At 50.1% G+C, this 12,903-nt stretch overlaps 1 long non-coding RNA gene and 1 pseudogene across 1 annotated transcript; one reads left to right on the top strand and one right to left on the bottom strand.

Moving 5' to 3' along the window:
- The first annotated feature begins 3,141 nt into the window (after positions 1–3,141).
- LOC146179640 (uncharacterized) lies at positions 3,142–4,129 on the top strand (annotated as a pseudogene).
- Positions 4,130–9,596: 5,467 nt separating this feature from the next.
- On the bottom strand, positions 9,597–12,898 carry LOC146179641 (uncharacterized). Its single transcript, XR_014700744.1, has 2 exons — positions 12,490–12,898; positions 9,597–10,099 (listed from the first exon to the last, which is right to left on the bottom strand). It is a non-coding gene; the product is annotated as an uncharacterized LOC146179641 (long non-coding RNA).
- Positions 12,899–12,903: the final 5 nt, after the last annotated feature.

Genomic DNA, 12,903 nt, shown 5'->3' on the forward strand with positions numbered 1-12,903 from the left:
AAGTTTAGTGACACTTTCACGAAGTGCACTTACATAGGAAGAGTGACACTTTCGGTGCTCGCTGTCACACGGCAAAATCAAGTGTCATTTTGAAATGACGGCAGTGCCGATGCGGATGCTGCAGCCCTATGTGGAAATTAGTTTTCACAAAAATACCTTAAAATTCAATTTTATTGCAAGCACAATTACCTTAAGCTAATATTCAGTTTATTTGTGCATTTCAGTACATGGTTTTCACAAAAAAAAAAAAGAAAAAAAAAAAAAAGCATCGCGATGTCACACGCACTTTTCGCTAACATGCATGGTTACTGCTGTTTACACGCAAAACCGCCCTCGTTTATTATATATAGTTGCGCTACTAACTGCGGTTATCGTGAACGTAGCTTTGCGACTTTGATTTGCATCGTTAACCGATAGCGCCTAGGTATGGAACAGAGTCACCGGTGTTCGAGCGCGAAAAGTGCACGAGTTGTATGATTCAGAGTAGCGTGCATTTTTCACACGAAATCATCTCCGACGGCGCTTCTATATACAGCCTAAAATGTCCAGCTGCGCAGTTCCCACGCACGGCAGCATCGTCTCGTCTTCACAGCGTTTGCTTGGCGTGTAGTTGTAACACAGTGTCGAAAAATGTCCAGTTTCCGCAGCATCACGAAAGTAGGCGAGAAGTTCGCAGCGTTCACAGCACCGGATGCTACTAGCTTTCCGCTGTATGCCGCCCGTGAGCGCCCGTGAACGGCAGAGCGCGCGGGGCAGGTAGCGCTTGGCCGTGCGCTCCTCCGTGGTCGTCGCTAGGCCTATAGTTTGTTTCGCATCGAAGTATCAGTGGGCGGCGTTTTCGTATGGCCAGCTTAATCGGATATATGGCTCACTTGTGGCACTGCCTTGAGAGAAATGAGAATAATGATAGAAACGTGCAATTCAAATCGACGACTCCTTAGGAGCGTAGCTAGCGTATACGTGTACTACAAGGGTGAGCTGCGCCGCGCCGCCGGCGACGATGGCTCTGAAGTAGTGAACAGAAGTTTGCTTGTATCGCAGCTATTACTCCTGCTAGCGACTCGGTACGGGTCAACGATCCCCAACAAGGATTAATTTCTGACATTGCTTTACTCCAGGGATTATTATTTACGGGAAAAACTAATTCTCGCACACTTTTCTTACGCCGGTGACAGCGGGGCCGGATGCGCCGTAAAGGTGCTAGCTTGGAGCTGGCGGCTTGCGGGAGCAAAAGCGGTGCTGTCTTCGGCCGGCACTTGAGCGAAATGCTGCCGTGTCAAGTGACGACGTTCTAGAGATTGGGTTACAAATAACTCCAACTTCGTTGATGCAGCTTGAGATACCGCATACCATCGAGGTGCAGCAGCAGACAACGCCTTTCTCTTAGCGCAAGCACTTAGAGCGAGGGTAGCTGTTCAAGTGTACGCATTGTTTTTAGTTGGTGACAGCTTAAATCCCTTGCCTAATAATAGAAACGCTCATAAAATTACGATAAACATTTCAAAACATTGTAATTCTCAAAAAATGTATGAGTAATATGAAGTGTCCTGCTGTCGAGACTACACACTCGCCTGCCGGACAAAGTGTAGTGAGTTCCCCAAACTCACTTTGCGCTGAGTGTGTTCGGCAGCGAGTGTCATTAAAGTTCATCGTGTGGCACGATGCGAATGACACTAAAGGCGAGTGCACTCGTTGAAAGTGACACTAAACTTGCTCGTCTGACCGGGGTAGAAATCACCCAAAGTACAACTACTTGTAACGAAGCCAACGATTTATTATTAATCTTAATAAACAGCGCTTTTTCTTTAAATTATCTGGCAGATAGGGTGGTGTCTGGTTGTGAACTTTGGGAATATTCTTGATAGCACTTACGTAACTGGTATCAGGCCATTCGCTGCTGCCACGGCGGCCGCGACGCCAAGCACACACTTCCGGTAGCTGCGAAAGTTGTGTGCCCTGCGTTAACCCCTTTCACACAAATTCCTGGGGTTGTAAAAATTAAATAGCGGAAGAGGCTTTTCATTGGTCTTAACTTGCTTTGGCGATGAAAGTGAACACGACAATTCTCGCGGGCATCGTACTGATGAGGCACGACTTTCACGCACCGTTTTGAGCGTTGCTTTCTTGAATGCGAATCTGGTGATTGTGGAGAGAAAATTAAGAAATTTTAGCGAATGAAAATGGCCCTCAAGTATAGTTTTGGCTTCAGTGAATTTAATTCGACGATTTCTTATACATCGCAAGACGCGCGTACAGCCAGCCCCCACGAAGGCCGGTGTGATCCGGTCCGCCTGACATACAGGTGGCTGGGCAACAGTTATTTAGCCAATGTAAGCAGACACCGCGCCTACGTCTGGATACATCAGCTCATAGCCAATTATGTAATTACCACTGCCGCGTCTTTCTATCGGTCAGAGCCATTCTCCGTGCTTTCTGCGTCCGCTGATTGAGTTCGTAGGTCCATGTCGGAGGGGGCCGCTCCAGCCGAACAGACAAAACAAGCTGAGCGGCGGAGCAGGTGCTCCAACCGGAAGTAGACAAACCTACTGCTCGGTGACGTGATTGTGGCCTGTAATCTTTGTTTTCTAAGGCGAAAGCCTTTCTAGGTTCATGGAACGAAATCCCGTGCGCGAGAGTTGTCCGCGAGATCTGTTCGCGAGCTCTGCCATATTCCGCGAGATTCCGCGAGATGTGTTCTTGTCTAGCGTTCCTGCCATCTGCAATCCCACACTTGAACGCGCACGTCAAGGAACACCACGCGACAGGAGCGATGGTGCACCAAACAATGGGTTACCTTTCAAACACGCAGGAGAAGGGAGGTTGTCACGCCTGCGGAACGAGCGGACGGGTTTTTCCTGGGTTCCATGTTTTTTTCTTTGAATTGCCGGATTTTTTGAGTCGCACCTCAATGAATTGCATCGACCGGATGCATGATGTGCGGACAACTGGGAACCCAAATTCCGAGGTAAGGGCTGCTTTTTCCGAATTTAGAGGACTTTTGTGTGCTAAGAGGAGCGCCCGCCGCTGGTAACGTCGACTCCGGCCTTAGCCGGGGGAGCGGTAAGCCCAGCCCCAGCCTCGGTGAAGCCGCCAGCGGAACATCGAATCATCGGTGATTGCGCAAGTGAGCATTGACATAAGATGATTACCGCTATGCGATTAGAGGTGGACGGCATCGAAATTTCGCCGGACCAGTGCAGAAGATCGCAAGGCTGGGAAACGGCCAGTGAGAGAGTCAGGCGCGAAGACATGGGTAAGCGAGGACTAAATTCTGTACTTCAAACGAGCTAAGATGGCGCCAAGGCCACGGCTGATGTCAACAGCCGGAGCAACCACCTCGGCGGAGGCGTCACTGGCAGCGATGCACGTCACTCAAGGGCGAAACGTATAAACAAGGGCAAATTGTTGAAGTGCGCGCGCATGCCAGACTTGACGCGCGGCGACACAAATATCGTGTTACGACCACGAGGCGGGCTCCACGTGAGCGACGTGACCCGAGTTGCACTAAGTCGTGCAATTGCGGCTGCGGCACAGATCCTCGCCAATGAAGCAAGTGAAGTCATGTGCCGCAACCTCCAGCAGAATATCGTTATAATGAGCACCCCCAAGACAGAGCACGCCGACCAATGCACTGCACTAGGAAGGATCTACATACGCGCCAAGGCGCACGAAGTACCTACGAAGCGGCCCTCCACGACACGGTGAAGGGCGTCCTAAGGGGCTTCGCACTCGAGGGTATGGCCCAGGACATTCAGGACACTGTTGTGCACAAGCATAACACAACGGCCCTACAGGCAGATCGAATCGGTAAGACCTGATCATTCGTAATTTCTTTCGAAGGGGTAAAAAGTACCCAATTACGTGAGATACATACAGTACCCTGCTCACGAATTGCACGTTACGCAGAAAACAAATCCGCATATGCTATGCGTGCGGAAGAGTGGGCCACAGAATGGACGTGTGCCCGGATACGATCTGCCGAGGGTGCGAAATCCCGCCCAAGATGACGGATATGTCCCGAAGTATGGCCCGTGCGGAGGCAAACACATGACCGCGGACAATTAAGGCCTGCAAAGTCCGCTTCAAGACGCCCTACCTCGTCCGCGGGCGGCGCTGGGAACGGCGCTGAGCGGAGCAAGAAGACACTGGAAGAAGGAATCGAGACAAGAGAGGTCCTGCAGGTGGACCCCGCCGTAGCGCCTCCAAACAACGGGCCGGTCACACACGCCAGGCCGCAGCAACAACAGTGGCTGTCAATAACAACAGTCTCCAGAGTGGAACCAGACGCCGAGGAATCGCCGAGAAAAAGGTGAGCCGGACAAACGGGTCTCTCGTCGCTCGAGCCAGTGACACCGAATTCCCACCCCTCATCCCTTCCCAGCCCCTTAACTCACAAGCGAATCTGCCAAAGGAGAGTAGTGAAGTTATAGAGCTTCAGAGGATCATACAGCTACAAAACGCTCAGATCCAGGAGCAGTATGCCCAAATACAGGCGCTTATGAATAAGATCAAATCGCACTAGAGTAACGGCAGGTCGGCAAATTCAGGACACCAAGACAACAACACGGCGGCAAACAACGCCGCAGGCTTGAGCAGGGTGCTGCAGGTATCCCCCTCGTCCCGCCTATGCGGGTGGCGGGAAAAGCTGAGGCCGTGCAATGTGCAGCAGATAATCAAGAGGCGATGGACGCAGAAGAGAGCACCGCGAACGGAGAGGAAGCGGCGACCGCAGAGACCGCGACCACAGCAACAACGCAGATCTCACGAGAAGGAAAGCTGACGGCCATTTTGGCCGCAATTTCCCAAATTAACGAAAGGCTAGGCAAAATAGGCGACCGACTCGAAGCTATCGAGAGTCAGCCTCACATGCCATCAGTGTAGCACAAAAGCCTAGCGCTAAAGTAGCCTCAACATCGGTGAGAAACCGCTTCGCGTCCCTGAAACAGGAGCGGGCCTAAAGAAATAAAAAACCCGATCGCGAAAAGGCGAAATCAAATCGAGACATCCGGAAAGGACGATTCAGAAGCCAAGTAAGAAGCGCTAGAAGCCCGGGGGACACCACCGTAATTTACCAATGCAAACTGCCGTGTGATTCGCAACAAAGAAGCGGAACTAATGTTACACATTAAATGGCAAGAAAACAAGTCAGATGTAGTTTCTCTACAGGAAACACACGGGAAACCAGGACTCCCGGGGTACGTCACTTATACTGACCCCACGGAGAACGGAACGTCAGTGCTCGACCGCAGCAACGCGGCGGCAACTCAACATGTCACGGCGCAGGGCGGGTGTGAGCCCACGCTGGTCGAAATTCATGCGAGAGAAATTTGCTCGGGCAATTTATTTGTAATGAGCGCGTACTGCCGGCCGTCACAACAGCAGTACGAATTTGGCCGCATCGTGATCCAGGCGAAAGGGTTGGCGGGGACCAGGCCGCTCCTGATCCTCGGCGACTTTAACGTCCCTCACATAACGTGGCGCTTTAAGTTCCAGTCCAAGGGAGGAGAGCATTGGCCAAAGAAATAGAGGATCACGAGATGGCCCTCCTGATCGAGCCGGACATAACCACCAGAAGAGGCAACAGTGCCGCGAGGGACACTACGCCAGATCTGTCGTGGTTATCGGGCACGCTTGACGTTTCCTGGAGAAGCGAAGAAGTGGACTTGGGGTATGACAATAGCGTGATTGGCATCACGATCCGAGGCTCTCGATATCGGGCTGTCCTGAGGACGACGCGGATCACGTATTGGGAGGAGATGGGAAAGTTCCCCCAGGAACAAGAAGAGGCGTCCGAGGAAGAATCGGGACAAGCTAAAACACAACAGGCCTACACCGAATAGGCGAGGGACCAGAAGAAGGAACTCCAAATTTTTATTTAAGAAATAGCAACGACACCGTACGTGGACGCCAGACTGACCAATATGTGGGCGGCGCAGCACTTGTTAACGCGGCGGTGGAAATTTCAGACACAACAGATAGCTGGCCAAGCGCATAGCAGTCTTGTATAAACAGATCGCCGAGCACGCGGCTAAGCTATGTAGGAAAAATTGGCTGACGACCTGCAACGGCCTGCAGGGCAAGGTCTCGACGCGAAAGACGTGGTGTCTATTGAGGCATCTGCTCGACCCGCCGAGTAGCAAAACTGCGACCAATCGCAACCTCACCAAGGTATTGAACACTTAGAAGGGAGACGGCCGCAGGCTCCTTGAAGACCTGAAGGCGAAGTACCTAAAGACAGAGAAGGGCCAATACCCGATGCCCGAGAGGTACGAAGGACCTGACAACGAAGAGTTGGACCTGTCGTTTACCATGACGGAGCTGTGGACAGCGATAGATGAAAGTAACAAGAGAAGTGCACCCGACAGGGATGTTATAACACAAAATACTCTGTAACATGAGTGGTACAGCGGACCGCGGCCTCCTAGAGCACATCAAAGAAGCCTGGGAGAGATCGCGGTTGCCGAAGAAATGGAAGGACGCCGAGGTATGCTTCATTCCAAAGCCCGGCAAGGCCCTCACGATAGACCCTCACATGCGGCCCATCTCCCTCACATCCTGCGTAGGGAAGGTGATGGAGCGCATGGTCCTTCTCCGGCTGCAGAAGCACCTCGAAGAAACGGATCAGATGCCGGAGACGATGTACGGCTTCAGGCAACATCTCAACACCCAAGATGTGATGATCCAATTTCACGAACTGGTAGTCAAGCCGGCAACAAGACACGCGCCGAGCGAGATACTCGCCCTCGACCTGAAAGAAGTGTTTGACTACGTGTCCCACGCGAGCGTGTTGCAGAATCTGAATACCAGGTGTGGCCGGAAGGCATTCGGCTACACAAAAAACTATCAGACTGAACGGCGACAATCAGGGTAGGGGAGAAGTCGGACCCCGTCGAGCTCGGTGATAGGGGCAATCTTCAAGGACCGGTCTTGTCGCCCCTGCTCTTCAATATGGCCCTCCTGCCCCCGGCCGATCTACTCAAGCAAATCGAAGGCGTGGACTACGCGTTCTACACCGACGATATTACGGTGTGGCCGGCCCGAGCCGGGTCTGATGCTTGGACAGAGGAAGCCTTGCAGAGGGCGGCAACGACCTTGCACGAATACCCAAAATTGTGCGGGCTGAGCTGCGCTCCCCATAAATCAGAGCTGCTTATGATCCAACCAGGAAAACCCCAAGAAAGAGCTGCCGCCGAACGTGATCGTCATCATCTATAGAACAGCCAACATGCCAACACAGCAGATTAGGATTCTCGGCCTACTACTTCAGAGCGACGGGAAGGCACTCGCCGCCGTCACAAAGATCAATACTACAACTGAACAGATACTTAGTATGATTCGGAGGATATCTAACAGAGATCGATCACCTAAAAGAGGAAAATGTCATGCGCCTGGTACGCGTATTCATCATGTAGCGGGTTGCCTATTCCGCCCCGTATCTCCAGCTGACGAAGGCGAATCAAAACACCCTAAACATGATGCTTCGTAAGGCAACGAAGCAAGAACTGTTCATGCCCATATACTCGTCCAAGCAAGGACTGCTAGGCATGGGCGCCCACAACACGGTGGAGGAACTCATTGAAGCCCAAATCTCTAATCAGGGAACCTTGCTCAGTCACACGAAACATGGAAGAGCCGTCCTACGCAAGATAGGATGGCAGATCGAGCCAGTACCCGTCAATGCGGCCCTTCCGGAAGACTGGAAGACGAACATTCAGACCAGACCCCTTCCCCGGAACATGGCGCCGGGCAAGGACGACAAGGGGCGCACCGCGCGGGCCAAATACGTAGCCCGAAAGCTGAAAAAGAACCCCAGTGTCCTCTACGCGGACGCCTCGCTCCGAAAACGCAGTCACTGTGCAGCGGTGGTGGTTACATCAAACGAAATGCTGACCATCAGCGCGTCCGTGACGACAATAGACTCCGCAGTTGCCGAAGAAGCGGCCGTGGCCCCCGCACTCGCACAGCCGGGCATGGACACCGTGGTCACCGACTCAAAGACAGCCTACGGAATCTTCCGCATGGGGTTAATATCCTCCGCGGCCCGAGCCATTCTATCCAAGTGCAAGCCTCCGGGAAGAACCATGGAGCTCGCGTGGGTTCCGGCTCACTCCCAGGTAGCAGGCAACACCATCGCCGACTACCCTGCCCGAGAAATTTCCATCTGGGCCGAGCACGAGCCTGAAGGACTACCGCATCTGGTTACCAGCTTTCGGGACATTACCCGGATGTACCAAGAGGAAAGGCGCAGACTGCCAGAACCGCAGGTTCACTCCCAGGTAGCAGGCAACAACATCGCCGACTACCATGTCCGAGAAATGTCCATCTGGGTCGAGCAGGAGCCTGATCGGACTACTGCATCCGGTTACCAGCTTTCGGGACATTACCCGGATGTACCGAGAGGAAAGGCGCAGACTGCCAGAACCGCACCCCAAACTCACCAGGTAACAACAGATGATCCTGCGTCAAGCGCAGGCGGGATCGCTTGCGCATCTCGTACTGATGAACCGCATGTACCGTGCGGAACACGATATATGCTCTGTCCTTTTTGCAAAAAAAAAATAAAAGGGTACCCTGCCGCAAGTTTCGACAGAATGAACAGAACTCAAGACCTCCTCCTTCCCTTCCCACCAATATCGCCAATCTCCAACCCCTTGCGCGATGGGAGACCTTGTTATCCAGCCCCGCCCTGTCGATTCAACCCGAACTGAGGACAGGGGCCAGAAGCTGCTGGGAGCATATGGGTCCCGCAACTAAGGAACTACCTCGTCTAGGTGGTGCCTGCGTGCACCACCGATTTATTTCGGGCCCAATAAATGTTGATTCATCATCATGCCGGAGAAGCGTAGCATTTTGAATGGGGACGTCAGTCGGAATTTGAACGCGTACCTGGACATCTCGCCTTCTGGCTGGATATTGCACTTCGGGAATGGGGATAGCTACCAAGGTAGGACGTTTATTTAGTAAAGGATTTTATTTAGTAAAGAATCAACTTTATTGCGCCAAAACACTGAACAGAAATAAAAAGAACAAATTCCATATCTCAACACACTGTACGCCAATGCATGTGCTATTGTTTTCCTTACATAAATTGGGCATAGTGCTTTAATAAAATACAGCAGGCAGGCTATTTTGCGCAGCCTTTCACAAACGTTAGCCAAGTGAGTGTTCCAGGATATGTTAGAATCGAAATGAACACCGAGATAATTGACACTTGAGAGGTATGGAATAGGAGAGCAAGAGCAATTGTTACACAGAGGAGAATGAAGAAACACTGGAGTGATGACAGGAATAGATTTCAGCGGATCGTGAAAACATACTAATTTAGTTTTATTTTACTGAACCATCTCTCACCCGCCGGGGTGGCGCAGTGGTTACGACGCTCGACTACTGTTCCCAAGGACGCGGGATCGAATCCCGGCCTCGGCGGCAGCTTTTCGGTGGAGGCGAAAAGCAAGGCGTCCGTGTGCTGTGCGATGTCAGTGCACGTTAAAGAACCCCAGGTGGTCGAAATTTCCGGAGTCCTCCACTACGGCGTCTCTCATAGCCTGAGTTGCTTTGGGACGTTAAACCCCACAAACCAACCAACCAACCAACCAACTGAACCATCTCACGAAACCATCTCACGAGTTTTAATACTGAACCATCTCACGAAACGTTGGTTCGATCCCCTGCGACAAAGATTTGGAGCATGGAAAAGCGGGGGCTGACGCCGATCTTTATTTCTGTTTGGTTCTGTCAAATGTCCTCTACAAGTGGATGCAATTGTTCAAGCAATGAGGACGACCTATTTCTGGCGATGTCAACAGTCCCAATGGGTGGGATAAGTGCATTGACACTCACAGGCACGTACTCCAGAAGCTTAGGAGCGTTAGCGAACTTTGGCACCATAGTAGGAGATGAAGCAGGGGGCCTCTGGATCATTTGTCGTGAAATGATTGTGGATATACTTGGTGAGGGAATCACCGATGATCGCATATTTTATCGGATACTTTGGGTAGTTACGAATCAGGCAGTCCGTCGTTGGATTGCTGGCAGCGTTCTACATTCTTCTACAGTCTGGAATTGCTGGCATTCTTCTGCAGTCCAGCTTCCTCAACGCCTATTACAGGGAACAAAGAGAACCATACTTCATTCATAAGTTTGACACATTCACTCACGGCATCAACGATACTCCTGGGAGACTTTCCTGCCTAAATGAAGGAACTTAGAGAGTCCTATCCGCTATAGATCATCAGAACTCGTGAACGCTAAGCTGAGCCAGAGCGGAAAGAGAAATTTTGCACATTATCACCGTGCTGCTTTTTCGAAGCCACTGACGGCAGGAAAAATGCCTTCAAGTTCAATGCCAATGATGAAAAATAAGCGCGTGTTGCTCGCGGAAGCAGTGACTATGCGCTCTTCTCGAGTGCCTGCCTGCAGCAGTCTCAACTAGCATTGGTGCTATCGGTTGTCGTCATCATTTCGTCAATCTCTTACATACTATCATGGGCGGGATTTCTGCCGCACTATGAGCGTTAGGTTCCTGAATCAGATCCGAAAAGGCTGATAATTCAGTCGCGATTGGCCTATTGCACTTCAGGACATGCTGCAAATTGTATTAGCCCTGAATCTTTAGTCTTCAAAACTGACATTGCAATATGCAACATAAAATGAAGAGTTAAAATTTAATTAACGAAATTTGGATAATTTTGTTAATGTTTCCTTCATTCAACAATGCAAATGCCATTCCTGGAAACAATGTGCGGGCATTGCCTTAGAGTGAGGCCTCATAACTAACTAGTGGTATGGTGTTACCAGTGAGGTTGCTGGCCAGAACTGGCTGCTTAGCGGCGGGTGCTTTTGCCTTGTGTGGGATGCCACTCAAGTCATATACCTATACCTCGTAAATGGATCGGGACTGAATGTCACCCTACTTAGCCATTGGTTAGCAGCATTAAAGGTGATGCAGTCAGTAACCACGTGGTGCAGTAGCCAGCTAGATCACACTGCAGCAGAGTCACAAAGATTACATTATATGGTTTTTAGAATAATCCCACACAGTATGAAACAGGACAAGAAATAAAGAGAAGGGACACAGGACAAGCACCGCTCCTGTCCTGTGTCCCTTCTTTCCTTGTTCCTTGTAGTTTTTGCTGTTTACATTATGAACATCTACCAACTCGCCCAATTTAATGTTTTGCTATATGCAACAGAAGTACCCAAATATTGCTACTGTCCAGTGCATGCCATCAAAACTGCCATCAAAGCATAAGTGCACGGTTACTAGTAAACTGCAAGCAAGTCTGTATAACCTTTTAATACAGTGGTTTCATGTGATACCACAGACACCATGACTAAGTCTAAAACATAGCTTCCACAGTGCATAGGTTAGGAAAGCATGCAGGTTTCCGCAGTGCTTCTGGTTTAAAACATGAGCCCTGTTTACATGCACCTGACTGTGGGGGTCAAGTTGAGGAGAAGTTAGCAGACTCGACCCCCGCAGGTTTACATGAATCTAGCCCGACGAGCGGCAATTACGGCTGTGCCTTGCGTCGAGATGAAGAACTAGCAGATGGCACCAGATTCTGGTTTTTCTCCCCAGTACATCCCAGGCATTTTTCCCAATGTTCTCCTGTCCCACTATTTGCAACTCAACTCGACAAAGTTGACATGCTCCCTGCAGCAGGGTCGATAGTGAGTCCCCATCCCTTGTAACAGAGTTTACTCGAACCCTCGACTCCCCAGCGTTTACGTGAACGAAGTAACCAGTTTTCGACCCAATAACTCAACTCAACACGCTCCAGTTATGTCCATGTAAACGCCGCCATTGTGGCTGATGCAACTTTGGTGCCACAGACTGCCCACTAGAATAAATTTTGAACATTGACGGGCTGTTTCCATGTTTTCTGCCTAAAATCTTCCGAAACGAACAGCCAGGAAAACTTTATTAGATAAAAGCTTTCGAAAAGTCAGAATGCAGTTTGAGGCGACAACACGATGAAGAACACTAGAAGAACATCATCACTAGTTGACCTGACACTGCATAGCACACAGTTATAAAGCACTGAAGAAAATAAAAAAATGTGCACGGATTTCTGGATTATTCTCAAATGAGCTCAATGACTTGTTAACAAAAGTATTCACAAAATACTTTTGCCTTCAATGTCAGGCGCAGCCAAGCGATGAAAAATAGGTTAATTTAACTTAAACAGCTGTTGCGTTAATAGCATGTATCAGTATTGCGCATTCTGCCTCCCGCAAAGCTGTTGGTTAAAGTACTAAGCGTAGAAAGCTGAGCTAGTTGGTTTCTAGCACAAATGTGAGGCATTCTTCCAGCGCGCGCAAAACACGGACAAAGGTAGGACAGACACACACGAACGCCGGCGCTCGTGTGTGTGTCTTCTACCTTTGTCCGTGTTTTGCGTGCGCTGGAAGTATAGTGTACTAGAATAAGGAATGTCACATTTGTGGTGAAACTAACCTTGTTCTCAGCACTGACTTTTTACTTACCAAACAACGTTGACCAAACAATCGCAGGTCGTAGGCTTGTAGTAGAAGTCGCATCACATTTCTTGGCAGAAGCTGTCACACCACATAGACCCGTTAAAATTTACGCAGACGTTTCAGACAAAATTATCTGAAATCATTCCTACTGATGACGGCGTTTAAAGCTTGTTAAAAGCGTGAGCTACTGCCGCGTTCGCTAACACGAGTTGATACGAACGACAAGGATACGAACCGCTCATTCCATAGATATCTACATGGAGGAAGGAAAAACTCCATGATATCTAGACTTCGGAACGGCTATATTTGCCTAGTGTTCAAGCCATCGTTCAAGCCGAGGGGATTTTAGTCAAATTTCTCGCAACACTATAGCAACATAGAGCAAATGGCTACTAATATTTGTATTTTTATAACCATCCA

Source organism: Amblyomma maculatum, chromosome 9 (genome assembly GCF_055883805.1).
Source record: "Amblyomma maculatum isolate TAMU_Amacu chromosome 9, ASM5588380v1, whole genome shotgun sequence".
NCBI lineage: Eukaryota > Metazoa > Arthropoda > Arachnida > Ixodida > Ixodidae > Amblyomma > Amblyomma maculatum.